The sequence below is a fragment of the Trachypithecus francoisi genome, unplaced genomic scaffold (assembly GCF_009764315.1).
Source record: "Trachypithecus francoisi isolate TF-2019V2 unplaced genomic scaffold, Tfra_2.0 Lachesis_group8, whole genome shotgun sequence".
NCBI classification, from domain to species: domain Eukaryota; kingdom Metazoa; phylum Chordata; class Mammalia; order Primates; family Cercopithecidae; genus Trachypithecus; species Trachypithecus francoisi.
Window position 1 is genome coordinate 67,103,613 of NW_022681473.1, and position 17,204 is coordinate 67,120,816.

The 17,204-nt window shown below is 50.7% G+C and overlaps 1 protein-coding gene across 3 annotated transcripts in view; it reads right to left on the minus strand.

Moving 5' to 3' along the window:
- WNT11 (Wnt family member 11) overlaps window positions 1-17,204 on the minus strand; it is a 50,160-nt gene that overhangs the window by 31,440 nt on the left and 1,516 nt on the right. The window contains exons 2-4 of one of the 3 annotated variants that reach the window (XM_033204735.1): window positions 15,000-15,100; window positions 14,812-14,884; window positions 13,760-13,918 (exon numbers count right to left, since the gene is read on the minus strand). The gene's annotated coding sequence lies outside the window, so the exon portion shown is untranslated. The remainder of the gene's footprint in view (window positions 1-13,759; window positions 13,919-14,811; window positions 14,885-14,999; window positions 15,101-17,204) is intronic. The other 2 variants (XM_033204734.1, XM_033204737.1) reach the window with 2 other exon arrangements.

Genomic DNA, 17,204 nt, shown 5'->3' on the forward strand with positions numbered 1-17,204 from the left:
TCACCCGAAAAATAGGAGGAGTGAAATTTACTGCCTGGGTTGCTGTGGGGCTTAAAGGGGAGATGATGTATGTAAAATGCTCAGCACGTAATCGGTCCTTGATAAAAGTTAGTTCCTTTTCTGCCAGGTACATAAACAGTTCCAGATGGAGAGCTCATCTGTACTTAGCATTCATGTCTATATAAATAATGTGCAGGTGGGAGAGGAATTGTCAGGTGACTGGGGAAGTGGGAGGGCATTCCCAGCAGGGGAACAGTGTAAGCAAAGACAAGAAGGAGAAGTTTGCTTTCAGAGAAGGGTAAGTGGGTGGTTCGGTACTGGTGGCATGAAGAACAACAGGAGGGAGAATAATGGGAGAGGAAGCCAGGCCCATGCCATGGGGGGCCTTCAGTGCTGGGCTAGGGAGCTTGGGCTTTGCCAAGGGAGACATGGAGGAGGTCTGAAGAGGGAAGGGGTAAGGTCAGGTTTGGGATTCAAGTCTGGGGCAGGTCTGGGATTGGATGGGGAGGTGAGGGGAGATGGAGCTCCTGGAAGCCTATGAGGGGAAAGTTGGGGTAGCAGCAGGAATGACTTGGGCTAGTGGATGGGAGGGACAGCCTGGCCACTGAGGCAGCAGCTGAGCCACCTGCATGGGCACACCTGTGGTGGGAAGCAGGGCCCTTGGTCATCAGGTCTAGCACCTCTGCTCTGCATCTTCAGTGCCAAGCCCTGTTGGGAAGAGCACTTTTTCTGTCCTTTTCAATCTAGGAACAGACCTGAGAGGGAGAAGACCTGGGCTAGATCTGTAGCCAGAAGGATGCTGGGTAGACCAGAGGGGAACTGACTTACCTGTCTGTCTGGTGGGGATTCAGAGAAGTCCCTCTCAAGGTCCGCTTGCTCATTTTATTAACCATCCCAGACCTCAAGCTGAGGTTTCCAGTTTTCTAAGCCCTGCCACAGTTATGGGCGGGCTCCTTTGAGCCTCGCCACTGGCTCGAGAGGGAGGCTGGGCAGAGGTGATTAGCTCTGTTGTTAAGATGGGGAGACCTAGGCCCAGAGAGGGCAAGTGACTTACCCAAGATCACACAGCAAGTGCATGGCAGAGCTACCCTGGAACCCAGTTCTCCTGCCTGTCACTCACATCCTAGTCCCTTTCCATGGCACTGAGGGACAGGCAGGACGTTCTCACTTACCTGCTCTGGGTGAAGAGTGAGGAGAGCCAGAGAGAGGTTGACAGCCATCAGCAGACAACACTTAACCCAAACTGACAATTTAATTGTGAAAATGTGGATGAGCTATAGTTATATGCAAGGAAATCCAGACAGTCTGGGCCACTGGGGAGCCTCGGCCAGCACCCCAGTTGTCAGGGAAACGGGAGAGGGTTGTGGATGATATCACTAGACTCCAAGCCGAGGCTGAGGTATGGGGGTGGGCTCTCCATCCACCTCTTTGGGGCTGTAGGCTCTCATCCTCACGTTTAACCCCTTCTCTTACAGATGGGAAAACGAGAGCTCCAGGGGGAGGCGGTGACTTGCCCAAGGTCACACAGGGAGTCAGTGCCTGAGCTATCCTTGTTCAGGGTGCCATGTTGATTCACCTAGCCAGGCTGCAGGCCCTTGAGGACAGGCTGGGTCAGAGTCACCTGAGTCCTCAAGCCCAGCACAGGGCCTTGAGAAGGGCAGATGCTCAACTCTGTGGTAAGAGCTGCTCCATCCCTTTAAAAAAAACAGGGAGTGTGGGAGGTGACACTGTTGACTTTCTAGCAGCCTTAGATGAGCAGGAATCCTGAGCAGGCATGCAGAGCTGTCACTGGTTCAGGGATCATTGAGCTCAGAGATGGCAGGTCACCAGGCCAAGGTCAACCAGCAGGTTGGGGCAGTGCTGGGCTGACCCTGAGTTCAGGACTCCTAGGGGTCAAGTCACCTCTCATGCCACACAGATAGGACATCTTCCATAATCCTTACCTGGGAGGAGTCATGTCTCTCACTGCCATTCCCCTTAACCCTGGTGCAGGGGTCTGGGCCTAGACAAGCTCCCACTGTCTGAAGCATTTTTGCAGAATCCCCAGGTTCTGACTTGAAGCTAAACATCGACCCACCCAAAGCATCAATAACAATGACAATGACCAACCTGAGCACAACCCCTACTATGCACTAGGCTCTGGGCTACCACTGCATTGCCCTTATCTCAAATATCTACAACTCTATAGGCTGGGATTATTGTTTTCACTTTGAAGTCTGGAAAAATGAGGCTCTGGGAGGTCCCTTGCCCACCTGCACACAGCCAGAAAGTGAAGAAGCTGGGTCTTGAACCCCAGGCCACTCTGCATCCAAACACCATGACTGCCTTTTCCCCTGGCTAGCGGATCATTCCCACAATGGCCTGAGTGCTTACGGGAGGGGGCAGCTGAGTTTTTGCCTGCCCAACCTCTCTTTCACTTCTAATGATAACAACACCCCTCCCTGCCATCCCCCAACTTTATGAAGTTCTGATGGGGTTCTCAGGCACAGAACCCAGTCCCCTGATAGAAGGCCTGGCCTTGTGGAGAATTCTATCTTCCTGGCCACATAATTGGTCCAGGAAGAGTATATGACCCAACTGGACCAAATAGAGCTATTTCCCTGTGATGTATGAATGGGTTCTGGAAGAAAGGAGTCAGCCCCACCTTGGAATGCAAGTTCCAAAGGCATGATCCCCAGAGCTTCCTACCCTGTATTCCCTGCCATGTGAGGAAGACAAGGACAATGAAGAAGGAAAAGAAGAAACAGGTAGTGGGGTGGAGATGGGGTGCCATTTGAGTCCCCGAGCCTGTCCTTCCCAATTATGGGGCCAGTGAATCCATGTTTCCTTAGGATCATCAGAATAGGGTCTCTATCTACTCTCTTGCAATTAGAGCAATCCTATTTCCACTGCAATGTGTTGAGTCCTATGCTGTTGTTACAGGGAGTACAAAATTAATAAAGGTTCCTGTTCTCCAAGACTTAACAGTCTAGTCAGGGAACAGCGGGGTGGCAATAGGCAACAGGTTCTAGACCCTGCTCTGTCTCAGACATGCTGTGTGATCCTTCCCCTCTCTGGGCTATAGCTTCCCCATCTTTAGCATGGAGGTGTGTTGAAGCAGGAGAGGGAGAACATTGGGCTCAGTGTTCTGCAACATTCTCTCCAGATCCACACAAGTACCTTTAAAAAAAATCTTGATATTTGTAAACTATGCATCTGACAAAGGTCTAATGTCCAGAAGCTATAAGAAACTCAAACAGATCAACAAGCAAAAAACAACCCCATTTAAAAATGAGCAAAAGGCTGGGTATAGTGGCTTATGCCTCTAATCCCAGCACTTTGAGAGGCCAAGGTAGGAGATATCACTTGAGCTGAGGAGGTTGAGATCAGCCTGGGCAACATGGTGAGACCTCATCTCAATTTTTAAAAAGTAATAATTAAAACAATTTTTAAGTTAAAAAAATGAGCAAAAGACATGAACAGACGCTTCTTAAAAGAAGACATACATGTGGCCAAAAAGGAATGAAAAATGTTCAACATCACTAATCATTAGAGAAATGCAAAACAAAACCACAGTAAGATACCGTCTTATACCAGTCAGAATGGGTATTATTAAAAAGTCAAAAACAACAGATGTTGGTGAGGTTGTGGAGAAAAGAGTATGTGTATGCACCACTGGTGAGAATGTAAACTAGTTCAGCCACTGTGGAAAGCAGTCTAGAGATGTCTCAAAAAACTTAAATAGAACTACCATTTGACCCAGCAATCCCATTATTGGTTACATACCCAGATGAATATAAATTATTCTACCATAAAGACACAGGCACACGTATGTTTATTGCAGCCCTATTCACAATAGCAAAGATACGGAATCAATCTAGATGCTCATCAACAGTGGACTGGATAAAGAAAATGTGGTACATATACACCATGGAATACTATGGCCTTTGCAGCAACATGGATGGAACTGGAGGCCATAAGCCTACGTGAATTAATGCAGAACCAGGAAACTAAATACTGCACATTCTCACTTTTAGGTGGGAGCTAAACATTGAGTACACATGGACACGAAGAGAACAACAGACATGGAGGCCTATCTGAAGGTCGATTAGGGAAGGAGGGTAAGGACTAATATTACGCTGATTACCTGGGTGACAAAATTATCTATACACCAAACTCCCATAACATGCAATTTACCTGTGTAACAAACCTGTACATGTACCACTTGAACCTATAAGTTGGAAAGGAAAAATATTTGAGATATAACTTCTATACCACACATTCACCCTGTTACAGCATATCGTTCAGTGGTTTTTAGTATATTTACAAAGTTGCACAACCATCACTACTTTCTAATTTCAGAACATTTTCATCCATCACCCCAAAAATCAATCCCATACCCATTAGCAGTCACTTTTCATTCCACCCACCACTCCAGCCCCTAGAAACTGCTAATTCTTTTTGTCTCTATGGATTTTCCTATTCTGGACAGTTCAAGTTCATTTTCATGTTTATCTATGTTGTAGCATGCATCAAACGCCTTCATTTCCTCTTATGGTTGGTTAATATTTTATTGTATGGATATACCACATTTTGTTGACTTGTTCATCAGTTGAGGGACATTTGGGTTGTCTCTACTTTTTGGCTATTACAAATAATGCTTCTATGAACATTCACGTGCCAAGTGTTTGTATGAATACACGCTTTCAGTTCTCTTGTATATGTACCTAGGGATGGAACTGCTGGATCATATGGTAACTATATGACTTTAAGGGAACTGTCAAGCTGTTCTCTGTAGTGGCTGTATTTTTTTTTTTTTTTTTTTTTTTGAGACGGAGTTTCACTCTTGCTGCCCAGGCTGCAATGGCACAATCTCGGCTCACTGCAACTTCTGCCTCCTGGGTTCAAGCGATTCTCCTGCCTCAGCCTCCCAAGTAGTTGGGATTACAGGTGCCTGCCACAATGCCTGGCTAAATTTTTTTGTTTTTGTTTTTTGTTTTGAGACAGAGTCTCACTCTGTTGCCCAGACTGGAGTGCAATGGCGCAATCTCGACTCACTGCAACATCCAACTCCTGGGTTTGAGCAATTCTCCTACCTCAGCCTCCCAAGTAGCTGGGATTACAGGCACCTGCCACCACACCCAGCTAACTTTTTTTGTATTTTTAGTAGAGACTGGGTTTCACCATGTTGGCCAGACTGGTCTCAAACCCCTGATCTCACGTGATCTGCCTACCTTGGCCTTCCAAAGTGCTGGGATTACAGGTATGAGCCACTACACCTGGCCCAATTTGTTGTATTTTTAGTAGAGACGGGGTTTTACCATGTTGGCCGGGCTGGTCTCGAACCCCTGACCTTTCGTGATCCACCTGCCTCAGTCTCCCAAAGTGCTGGGATTACAGGCATGAGCCACTGTGCCCAGCTGTGGCTGTCCTATTTTACATTATGAGAGTTCCAATTTTTGCACGTTCTTGACAACACTTGTTAATTTGGTATTTTTCTTTTTTTTTTTTTTTTTTTTTGAGGCGGAGTCTCGCTCTGTCGCCCGGACTGGAGTGCAGTGGCCAGATCTCAGCTCACTGCAAGCTCCGCCTCCCGGGTTTACGCCATTCTCCTGCCTCAGCCTCCCGAGTAGCTGGGACTACAGGCGCCCGCCACCTCGCCCAGCTAGTTTTTCGTATTTTTTAGTAGAGACGGGGTTTCACGGTGTTAGCCAGGATGGTCTCGATCTCCTGACCTCGTGATCCACCCGTCTCGGCCTCCCAAAGTGCTGGGATTACAGGCTTGAGCCACCGCGCCCAGCAATTTGGTATTTTTCATTATAACCATCCTGGTAAGTGTGAATGGCATATCACATGGTGGTTTTGATTTGCATTTCCCCAGTGACTAATGGTGTGGCGTATCTTTTTAAGTGCTTATTGGCTATTTGTATATCTTCTTTGGAGAAATACCTGTTCAAATATTTTGCCCACTTAAAAATGAAGTTATTTGTCCTTTTCTTGTTGAGTTGCAAAGAGTTCTTTATGTATTCCAGTTACTAGAATACTTCATGTGCAAGTATTTCCTCACATTCTGTGGTTTGTTCACTTTCTTGATAGTATCCTTTGAAACACAACATTTTTAATTTTGATGAAGTTCAATTTCTCTGTTTTTTCATTCAGTTGCTTGTGCTTTTGGCACCATGTAGAAAAAACCATTGTCTACTTCAAGGTCACAAGGATTTACATCTATGTTTTCTCGTAGGGATTTTCTAGTTTTAGCTGGAACAGCATCACTTGTTTTAAAAAAAAAAAAAAACACCTATTATTTCTCCACTAGATGTCTTGGCACTCTTGTCAATAATCAATTGACCAGGCTAGGCATGGTCACAATATATCACACAGTAATCCCAGCAATTTGGGAGGCCAAGATGAGAAGATTGCTTGAGATTAGGGGGTCTGAAACCAGCCTGGGCAACATAATGAGACCCCTGTCTCTACAAAATTTTAAAAAAGAAAATTAGCTGAACGTGGTGGTGTGCACCTGTGGTTCCAGCCACTAGGGAGACTGAGGCAGGAGGATCACTTGAGCCCAGGAGATTGACATTGCAGTGAGCAGTGATCGTGCCATTGCATCCAGCCTGGGCAACAGAACAAGACCCTGCTTCTTTAAAGAAAAATAAAAGTCAATGGCCATAGATGTATGGGTTTATTGACACAATTGCTTGTTAAGTGACACCTAGGAAGTAAGTTACAGTAGGGTCCGTGTAGTCAACACCATGTAAGGGGTGTGGCAGAGGGAAGAGGATGAATGAGAAATTTGGAGTCCTGCAGACCTTTGTTTCCACTCCAGATCCACTGTAACCCAGACAACCTGTTTCATTTTGCCTTTTAAGAAGTGACACAATATATCACACAGAACACATTGTCATAAAAAACACAAACATCAGAATGTCCCTGAGCCTCAGTTTCCTCCTCTGTCATGTCTAAGCCCCAGAGCTGGTGTGAGGCCTAGGCTTGGGGCCTGGGGACAGTGGGGAGAAGAAGGATATTCCAGATGGGGTCAAGGGCACTGGTAAGAGCTGGAGACTGGAAAGTGCAGGGATGTGACATGAGGACACAGTGAGGAGCCTGCAGGCCAGGGGTGGTGTTGACAGGTTGCCTCTCCTGTCCTGCATGTGGTGAAAAAACAAGACTCTGGCACCTGAGTCACAGCTCAGAAGACACCTGGAGAGCCTCATAGTATAGTCAGGCCCTCCAGGTATGAGCCTCCCTCAGCCCCGTGGCGGGGTGGCCGTGAGCATGCTGCAGGGATGCTGTTGGTGATGTCAAGTCTAGGGCCGGGAAGTAGTTAGGGGCCAGCTGGGGGCTTCCGTTTCTTGTTTTGTGTGTGAGTGAGTGAGATGTGCAGGTCAAGGAGAAGATAGTGCCTGAGGAAGGTAAGAGGCAGCCTGTTTGTTGGGCACCTCCTGTTTGCCAGAAGGCACTTTGTGGACTTCATCTCAGCTTCCAACCACCCAGAGAAACAGGAGTTATGAGGTTCATTCCCATTCCACATGACAGGAGCCTAAGTCAGATGGGAGGACACATTTGCCCAAGCTCACCCAGCCAGCAGGTGACAGGGCTGGGATTTGAACCCAGTTCCATCTGTCCTGAAGCACATGCTTTTCTATAATGCCAGGTTACCCTAGAGAAGAGCGAGAAAGAGGAGAGGGGTGAGATACAGGGAGGCCCAGCAGAAGGACAGTCACACAGAGGACAATCAAGAGAGGCAGACATGAAAAACAAGAGTGAAAAAGCATGAGGCCCTGGCCTGGCCGAGGCCTGGAACAGGTCCTCAGGGAGCAGCCGAGGGCGGGGACGGCCGGAAACCGGCTCACCGAACCTAGAGCCAAGAACCATGCTTGGCCTGAGACATGGTGGAAAAGCTCTCACCTCAAGATACTAGTAGGGGAAACTGGCATAGCGGGGAGCAGGGTCTGCCTGGGAAGAGGACAGCGGGGTCGGATGGCCAGGAGCTGCCAAGCAGGCCCATCATCTGGCTCAAGTAACCGCTGCGGCTGCCGGGCTGGCAGGCCCTCGCTGCTGGCCGTGCAGAACGGCAGGCCCAGAGGCCAGGATGCAGGCAGCGATGACCAGGCCTTCCTGGAATGCGGGTTGTTCTTAGGACAAACCCCTTCACGTGGCCTGCAAGTAGGGTGGCTGTATAGTTTACTGTTTCATCTGGGACAAGTAAAAGTGTGAGGGGACAACAGGCCTACATGGGTATGTATGGGCCTAACTTCTAAGGTCCTGCTTGGCCAGGCCTAGCTTGTTTCTGGGGCAGCCTCTAGGCTCTCTGCCCTCTGCCTTCACTGCCAGGACTCAGCCGACCCTTGGGGCCTCCACATTATCTGGAATACCTGTCTGTGTCATCTCCACACCTCTCCATACCCCTTAATCGTTCCTACAACACCCTCAAAGCTCCTCCAGCAGAGCCAGCGTTCTCTCAAGCTATTCAAGACACTGTGAGCTTTCCCTTTGTGGCACTGATCGCAATAATGAAATAAATTCTTAATTGTGTGCTTGATTGTTTAAAAGTCTGTCTCACTCCCTAAGGGCAGGCTGGGTCTGGCTTGTCCACTGCTGCATCCTGCTCACCCAGCCCAAAGGCCCTGAAGCACACACGAATAAACCAACCCCCAGCCCCATGCACTGCCACAGAGGTGTGTGCCCACCCTGGGAACTTTTTTCTTTTCTTTTTCTTTTTCTTTTTTTTGAGATGGAGTCTCGCTCTGTTGCCCAGGCTGGAGTACACTGGCATGATCTTGGCTCACTGCCACCTCTGCCACCCCAGTTCCAGCAACTCTCCTGCCTCAGCCTCCCGAGTAGCTGGGATTACAGGTGCCTACCACCACGCCTGACTAATTTTTGTATTTTTAGTAGAGACAGGGTTTCACCATGTCGGCCAGGCTGGTCTTGAACTCCTGACCTCAGGTGATCTGCCCGCCTTGGCCTCCCAAAGTGCTGGGATTACAAGCGTGAGCCACCGTGCCTGGCCCACCCTGCTATTTTTGTTTTGTTTTGTTTTGTTTTTTCCTATACAAAGAAAGGAAAGGAAGGAGCTAGTCCTAAAAAAAACAAAAAAACCTCTTGGGCACAATTCATACTTCTGATTTCTTCCACAGACATTGAGCCCCTTCAGGAAGGGACTGTACTCCCTTCTCTTCCCCAGCCTAGCTGTGGACCTGAATCAAGCTTAGGCTGAGCTTGATGAGTGACTGCAACGTTGAATATCACCATGGTGGGTTACAGAAAGTCAGAACAGGAAGGAACCCTAGAGGTCATGAGATATGCAAGTGCTGAATCCAGACCCTGGAGTGTTGTAGGCACACAAAAAATTAACGTTCCTTCCTTTACAGGTCATCTTATCCAACCACCATCTTTTTCTTTAAGTTTTTTAAGTGTATAGTTCACTTTAGCATATTCACAAAGTTGTGCAATCATCTTACTACCAAATCCCAGAACATTGTCATCACCACATAGGAAACCACATACCTAGTAGCAGTTATGTCCCCCGTCCCCTTCCCTCAGCCCCTGGCAACCACCAATTATCCCATTTTAAAAACAGAGAAACTGAGGCCCAGGGAGGGGCAGTGCCTTATTAATGTCACATCGCCAATGGCAGAGCCAGGCTAGAGCTCGGGCCTCCTGACGCCCCACCTGCTACAGTGAGGCCACAGGTCTGAGTTCTCTCTGGCACCCTCAGCATACTCTGGGGCCTGACATGCAAGAAGGGGTGGGCAAAGGCCTCTCCCGGGTAAGAAGTGACCGTACCATCTGTAACTGTGCCCTTAAAGTCCAGAGCATACCGTTCCCAGAATGGAGCCGAGGGTTGTGAGGAGCAGGAGACACATGGAGGGAACATTTCTACCCTGTGCCTTGCTTCTACGAAGCCAGCATCCTTCCAGGGCTGGGAACACCCTTCCCCCAGGTGACCCTGGGCTTCCTCCTCACCTCTCCAGCATCCTCTCAAAGGCCCCCTTCTCAGTGAGGCCTGCCCTGACCACCCTGTTTAAAACTGCCAACCGGCTGGGTGGAGAGGCTCATACCTGTAATTCCAGCACTTTGGGAGGCCAAGATAGGAGGATTGCTTGAGCCCAGAAGGTTGAGGCTGCTGTGAGCCATGATCGCAGCACTGCACCCTAGCCTGGGTGACAGAGAGAGATCCTGTCTCGAAAAAAAAAAAAAAAACCCAAATCCTAAAAAACAAAAATCGCTTCAAATAGACCCTGTGCCTCCCCACTGGCACTCTCTATCCCCCCACCCCCACCCATGGTGGTTTCCTCCATAGTGCGTCCTGCATCCTTTCCTTCTCTACCTGGTGATTGTCTTCCCCACCACGGCAGCTCCATGCAGGCAGAGGTTTTGTCTGCTTTGCTTTCTGCTCTACCCCAGCTCCTAGAATAGTGCCTGCTATATAGAAGGTGTTTTGTAAACACTGAATGGATGGATGGATGGATGGATGGATGGATGGATGGGATGGCTATCGTTGCATTTGATTCTTACCAGCAATGATCAGGGGAACAACTATCATGCCTGTTTTTTAGATGGCAAGATGAGATCCATCTGGGAGCTAGAGGCAGGCTATGGTCTTCCTTGACCTTGGTCCTGTCAGGGGATCCTGGAGCAAGAGCAAGGTGGGCATGAGGAAGCAGGGGCTAGGCTTCCAGTTCTACCATTGATTTTAGGGCCCAGAAACCAGAGCTAATTTCAGAATCCAGCCTTTACTTCTTCCTGCAGTAATTCAGCAGCTTTCACTTTCCATGCCTTAGCCAAAATGGAAAAAGAAAGGAAAAAAAAAGGCAGTGCTATTTTTTCAAATGGACTTAGCTCTGTGAGCTCCAACGTGGAAACTGCTGTCCATGATGTCACGGGCCCCAAGGCCTCTGGGCAGCGTTACTGACACTTTATACGGCAGGCTGGGCACAGGGTCCCCACTCCTGTTTCTAGAGCTCTGTAAGCACCACGGGCAGATGGTGGCTCCATTGACAAGCCTGGGCCCAGATCTCCAGAGCCAGGCACTGGGCAGGCAGGGGGCAGGCTGATAGCCCAGTGGAGCACCTCGCTCTATTGTCCAAAGGTCTTCGATATCCACCACTCACAGGGTCTGTGGCAGACCACAGGGCGAGCACTCTGGTCTGTGTCTTTCCGTGGGGAGTGTCAGAGTAGTGTGGTGCTCTGCCCACGGTCACATACACAGTCCGGGAGTGATGGACTTTGTGTTGAACCCTGTCCTCTGATTCTAAATTCTATGGTTTGCTAGAGAGGAGAAGGCATGGCTCTTGCCCAAGAGAAGCTGGCAGTCTGAGAAAGGCTGTAAGGAAGCCACTTGATCAAGTCTAAGTCTTCATTTTACAGTTGAAGACACCAAGGCTCAGAAAGGAGCAGGGACTGGTCCAAGGTCACGCAGCCAATCCACAGCCCAGACAGTGCTGGACGCAGTCTCTAGATTCCTGGCTGGGAGTATTTTCTACAAGATCCTGCACTTAAACAGTTCCATTTGGCAGAAGCTCTGTGGTTCCGGAAGAGACTCCAGGCCTTTCCAGAATCCGGTCTAAGGCTGTCTTCCAGGATCTGCTGTCAAGGCCTACTCCTTAGGGAGCAGCTGTTGGCAAATGGAGGAGAGATATTGATTATGTCTGGGGTTTCGGGGAGGGTGGTTTGGGGAGGTGAGGGGGATGGGGAAGAGCAGTGGAAGTTTCTCTGAAAAACGAAAAGCGTATTTGTTTTGACTTTTGCTTATCTGTATGTTATAATTCTTCTATGGTTATATAATCAACATTTCATATTTGAAAGGGATAAACTGTTTAATTAGGCAGGGTCTGGGCATCCAGGATTGTCTCAGCTCTGACAGGCTGTGTGAATTAGATGAGATCCCCCCGTCTCTCTGGGCCTTTCTTAGAAATGCCGGTAATGTTGCCCTGTGAGAGGTAAATGAATCACAGGGCTCCCTGGCTCAGGAGACAGCCATCCGGCCTATTCATGATGTTAACCTGTGTAAAGAAAGAAAGCAGCAACCAAGTCATGAGGTCCTGAGAAAAGCCAAGGTTCAGAGAAGCCCACCATGGCCGTGTGTAGGTCCAGTGCTGTCTGGAAGGTCAGGGAGATTGTCTGAGACCCATGCCTGTCCCAGTCCCCGCAGAGAGCCCCCTGCATGGGTGGAGACCATTCTTCAGGCTTCACCAAGGTCTGCATGAAGCACCTCTCGACTAGCATTCCTTGTCCCTTTTCCTCAGGTCCCAGAGCCCTGGCTCCCAGGAGGGAAGGAGACTGAGGAGGGGACAAGAGCATTCCTGTCAGTAGAAAGGCAGAGTGCCCAGTGTCAGTGCTAAGTGTTGTGAGGAGGCATCATCTTGAGTGACATGGTTAGGGCCAGCCTGTCAGACCTCTCTAGGTGTCTGGAGAAAGGTCAATGTCAGAAGCTGCCAGGTGAGGGCCAGACTCCAGGCTGAGACCTGCTGCCCAGTGAAAGAGCTAAATTATTTCAATACATGTGCAGTGCGTGGCACAGCGCCTGGCATAAAAGCAGTGGACAATAAAAACTGCTCAGCGAAAGTTAACTGTGCCCTAACTGGACAGCAGGGTGGAGGCGTGAGTGCAGAGAGGGAGAAGAACTCGATCCTGGCCCATCTGCCTGGCGGGCCCCTGTCTTCGGAAGGCAGGCTCGGCTCGCACCCACTTTCTTGCCTCTGACCCACACCACAATCTCTGTCACTCGTGGGCACTGAGGGAGCACCTAGCTTCCTGTTCTGAGCTGTGGTGTCACTTTCTGGTCTTCCCCTGATCTCTAGGCCTGAGGAATCCATGGCTTCCCACCCCTGAATTATCCCCAGCTCCCACCACTCATCCCTCGCTTCCCACCAACACTGGGCTGGACCTCCAAGGCCAGGAATTAGAGGTCGGGTTGGGACCCCTGAATGTCAGGGCTGGAAGACCTCCAGTGAGTGCCTTGCTTGCCACTCCTCCAGGGATATACATGTCAGGGAACTGAGGCCCAAAGAGGAAGCTGCCCCTTTGCACAGCCAGTGAGTCTGTGGCTGTTTCTCCAGCCTCCTCTGCTCTCTGGGGGCCCCCAGAGCCTCTGGGAGACCATACGTCCCCCCACCCCCTCACGGCTACACCTCACCTGGTCTTTGCTCTGCTGCTCTGTCTGGGATAATTCTCGCCAAGCAGGGTCAGCCCCTGGGGAGCAGGCCACTAATGAGCTTCAGATGCCGGGGCCAGACTCAGTCTTGCAGCAGGCGGATGCTCAGATGCTTTGGCTGATTGAGGATGTCTGGCCAGTGGATATGGCTCAGAGAGGACACCTCCCCTCCCTTCACAGGTTACCCCACTCCTGACTTGCACTAGGCACAGCAGGTGCCAGTGTTTAACCCCCCAAACCCCAGCTAGGGCAGCTGTTTCAAGTTCTGGAAAAGGACAAACTGGAGGACAAATGCATTTCCATCACTTGGGAACTTAGTTCTTCTTCTCCCAGGACTTTTCTGGGTCCTAAGCTGGTGTTTCCACCAAGGTGGCAGCAGGAAGGGGGAAGAGAGAGGGACAAGTTGCTTTCTGATACCCAATCATGCACGCTCTGGGCTGGGCACAAACGTCATCTTCTCCAACCCTCACAGGAACCCCACAAAGTGAGAACTGTCACCAAGCCCTTCACAGGAGGAAACGGAGGCTCAGAGAGGGGAGATGATTTGCTCAAGGTTACACAGCCCCTGAGTGGCCAAACCAGGGTAACAGCCCACGTCTGTCAGAGCCCACACTCCACCTGCAACACGCTGGGATGTTTCTAGAAGACCAGAATGGTATATTGTGATCTCCAAGCTTTGTGAATGGTGAGGGCCTATGGCCACATGGGTTTCAGACACTCAGGCTGTCTCTGCAGCTGACTCACTCCCTGATCTTGACAAGGCAGCAGATTTCACATCTACAAAACAGGGATCATCATCGCAAGTTCAGGTGAGGTAATGCTAACTGCCATCATCACATTCTCAACCATGCCCAGAACACATTCTGGGAGCCAGACTCACTGCTGGAGGCTTTTTGTCGGGGAGTTTTAAAAACCGTAGATTCCAAAGCTCTGTTGCCTACTAGCTGTGTGACCCTGGCCAAGTTACTGTGCCTCTCTGTGCCTGCATTTCCTCATCTCAGGAAATAAATGAAGATAATATTAGTTCCTATCTCAGAGTCGGTGAGGAGTTAGGTGTGTTATAAAGGGATTAGAAGGATACCTGGCACAGGTGGCGCATCTAGCACATGTGTTAGCTAATGCTGGGCTCAACCTTGTGAGAAACGTGTTATTTTCCCCAAAGCAGCAATGTGGAAACTGAAGTCATGCAGCACAGTGATTCTCCAACTGAGTGTGCACAGTCATCTGGAGAGTTTGTTAAAACCCTGAGGGCTGGGCCCACCCCAGAGTTTCTGGAGCAGTAAGTCTGGGTTGGGGCCTGAGAATGTGCATTTCTAGCATGTTCCAGGTCACGCTGACGCTGCTGGTGTGGGGCCCACACTCAGAGATCCACTGCTCTGGTGGGCCTGAGTATGGCCCCTGGTATGCGGGGGCCAGCTAGTTCCACACGTGATTCGGTGAGTGAGCAGGTGAGTGGGCGCACAGAACAGAAAGGATGTTGGACTAGTGATCCTTCATGGCTCTCTCTCTCCTCTCTCAGCACCGAGGGTTGTGGCTCATCCCCTTCACATCTTCTTTGAACCTGAATTGGGAAGATCCCCACCACACTGTCCCCCACACCCCATGGCAGAGGGCAGCGTGCTTGCTGTGGCCACAGGCTGCATAAAGGGGCCTGTGTGCCGGCTGCTCACCTCCCACTGTGTGCCCAGTGGTTTTCTATTTCAGTTGCTGTAAAAATATCACCTTTGATCTCAGCTTGTGGCTCTTAAAAAAAAAAGAAGAAACCACCAACAGGCTGGGTTTTCATTCTCCCCTGGCCCCACCCAGCTCTCACCTTAGCTCCCAGCTCTTTCCCCTCCTTCCATTCCACCCCACTTACCCTCTCCTCTTTGCATCTCAGCACCCTGGATCCGGGGCACCTTGGGAATCCATGGGCCCTTCTCTCTCTGTGTGTCACCCCTTGCCCCCGTGCGGGGCTGCCTGCAGGAAGAACAGTATAAATAAGGGTGTGTGTGGAGGAAGACCACCCTCTCCCCTCCTCCCTGTCTCCCTGCCCCTTCCCCTCTGCTCCAAGGTCCCCTGCTTGGCCAGGTCCAGGCCTCTTCTCCAGCGCTGTCAAGCACATGGTACCCATCATAGCCCTGCATCTGTGGAGGCTTGGGTCCTCCCAGAGTAGAAAGAGAAGAGCAAGGGGGCCTAAATATTTAGATCACATCATCTACTCAGGGATCCCTCAGCAGCCCAGAGATGCCTGGAGGAGTGGTCTTCAGGCCTGATGGTTCCAATATCCCACCTCCTGGCTCAGCAGGCAGACAGACAACCCCCTCTCCTTGACCCCAAGCCCCCTGCCTACCCCCCAACACACACACCCGTTTCCTTTCAGTAAACTCTGGGGAGAGGCACATGCAGCCCCCCTGCTCCCCTAGGGTGGTCCTGCATACTCTGGCCTCTGTGACCTGACATTCTTTTTTTTCTTTTTTTCTTTTTTTTGAGGCAGAGTCTTACTCTGTCACCCAGGCTGGCTGGAGTGCAGCAGCGCGATCTCTGCCTCCCAGGTTCAAGCGATTCTCATGCTTCAGCCTCCCAAGTAGCTGGGATTACAGGCATGCCATCACACCTGGCTAATTTTGTAGTTTTAGTAGAGATGGGGTTTTGCCATATTGGCCAGGCTGGTCTTGAACTCCTGACCTCAAGTGATCTGCCCGCCTTGGCGTCCCAAAGTGCCGGGATTGCAGGCGTGAGCCACCCCATGCCTCGCCTCCCTGACATTCTTGAGCCTACTTGCTCCACACAGGCCTCTTAGCCACAGCCCTTCCGGTTGGAAAGTCACCTTCTCACTTACCGGAGCCCTTCCTGCCCTGCCACTCCCCTGTCCAGTGAGGTCCTCTCCAAGGGTCCCAGCGCTGGCAGAGGGACCAGAGAATCCCACCACTTCCCTAAGAAGTTTCTTGGCTGACAGGCATTTTGTGCCAATGGAGGGAGCAAGCAAGCCTTGAACCTCTGACTCACACCAGGCTTTGAGCTGTTATGGTGTCTTTTTTTGGCTTCGGCTTTTACAGAAAGACAAAATACCAGTCATTCAACAAACGCTTTACAGGTCATCTGCATCAGGCCCTGTGCTGACACGGCCACTCCTCAGAGAACCCTCCCTCACACTCTTGTGAGTGGAGACACAGATGTGTGCAGGGGTCAGGCATCCAAGCGACAGGGAGTGCAGGGGTTGGGGGCACTTGGAGGGGTGACTGCCTGGAGGCAGAGGTGGTGGTGCAGAAACTGCAAGGCCTGGAATGTGCAGGAAGCTGGGGCAGCCCCAGCTGGAATGAGCAGCTTCCAATGGAGCCATGGCTGGAGTGTTCATGGAGTGAGGAGGGCCTGAGGAGAGGTGAGTGGGGAGGGGTCAGGCCTCAGAGAGCCCAGGTGGCAGGTAAAGAGTTCAGCCATTGCTCCCAGGGCCTGGGGAGCCACCACAGAGTTTGAAGACACTGTGGCTGTGGGACTGTCCCTGGGGAAGGCCTGTCTGGAGGCACAGAAGGCCTGGGCAGAGGATGTAAGGTCCTGGGTGTGTGTCCAGGCCACAGCCTTGTTTAGCAGTAACCACAGTCCGCCAGGGCCCAGACTGAGCTCCTTGCAGACCAGCCCACATCCCTGGGCTAGGCAGAGGGTGCAGCCAGTGTGGCCACTACTGGGCAGGGGGTTCAGGAGGCAGGCTTGACTCATCAGTGTCCCCAGGCCCCAGCGCGCGGGTAGGGCAGAGCAGGCGCCAGTAGAAGTGTGTTGTGGAGTGAAAGAAGCTTTACAAACGCTTCCAGCGACCGACTGAAGGTATTTCTTCCTGCCCACACATCCTCAGACCTGGGAATAAGGAAACGTGAGGCTCCAGCCAGCTCCTGAAGGCGTAGGACACAGCTGAAAGGAATTTGGAAAAGGGCCACTGGGCAAAAGTCCCTCCAGGGCTTCACAGTCTCAGTTTCCTCATCTTGAAGTCAGGGTGTGTGGGGGGTGGAAAGGGGTGGGGAGGAAGAGAGAGCCAGAGCGAGAGAGAGAGCAACAGAGAGCGCAACGGAAATTGGCTGGACTGATCTGC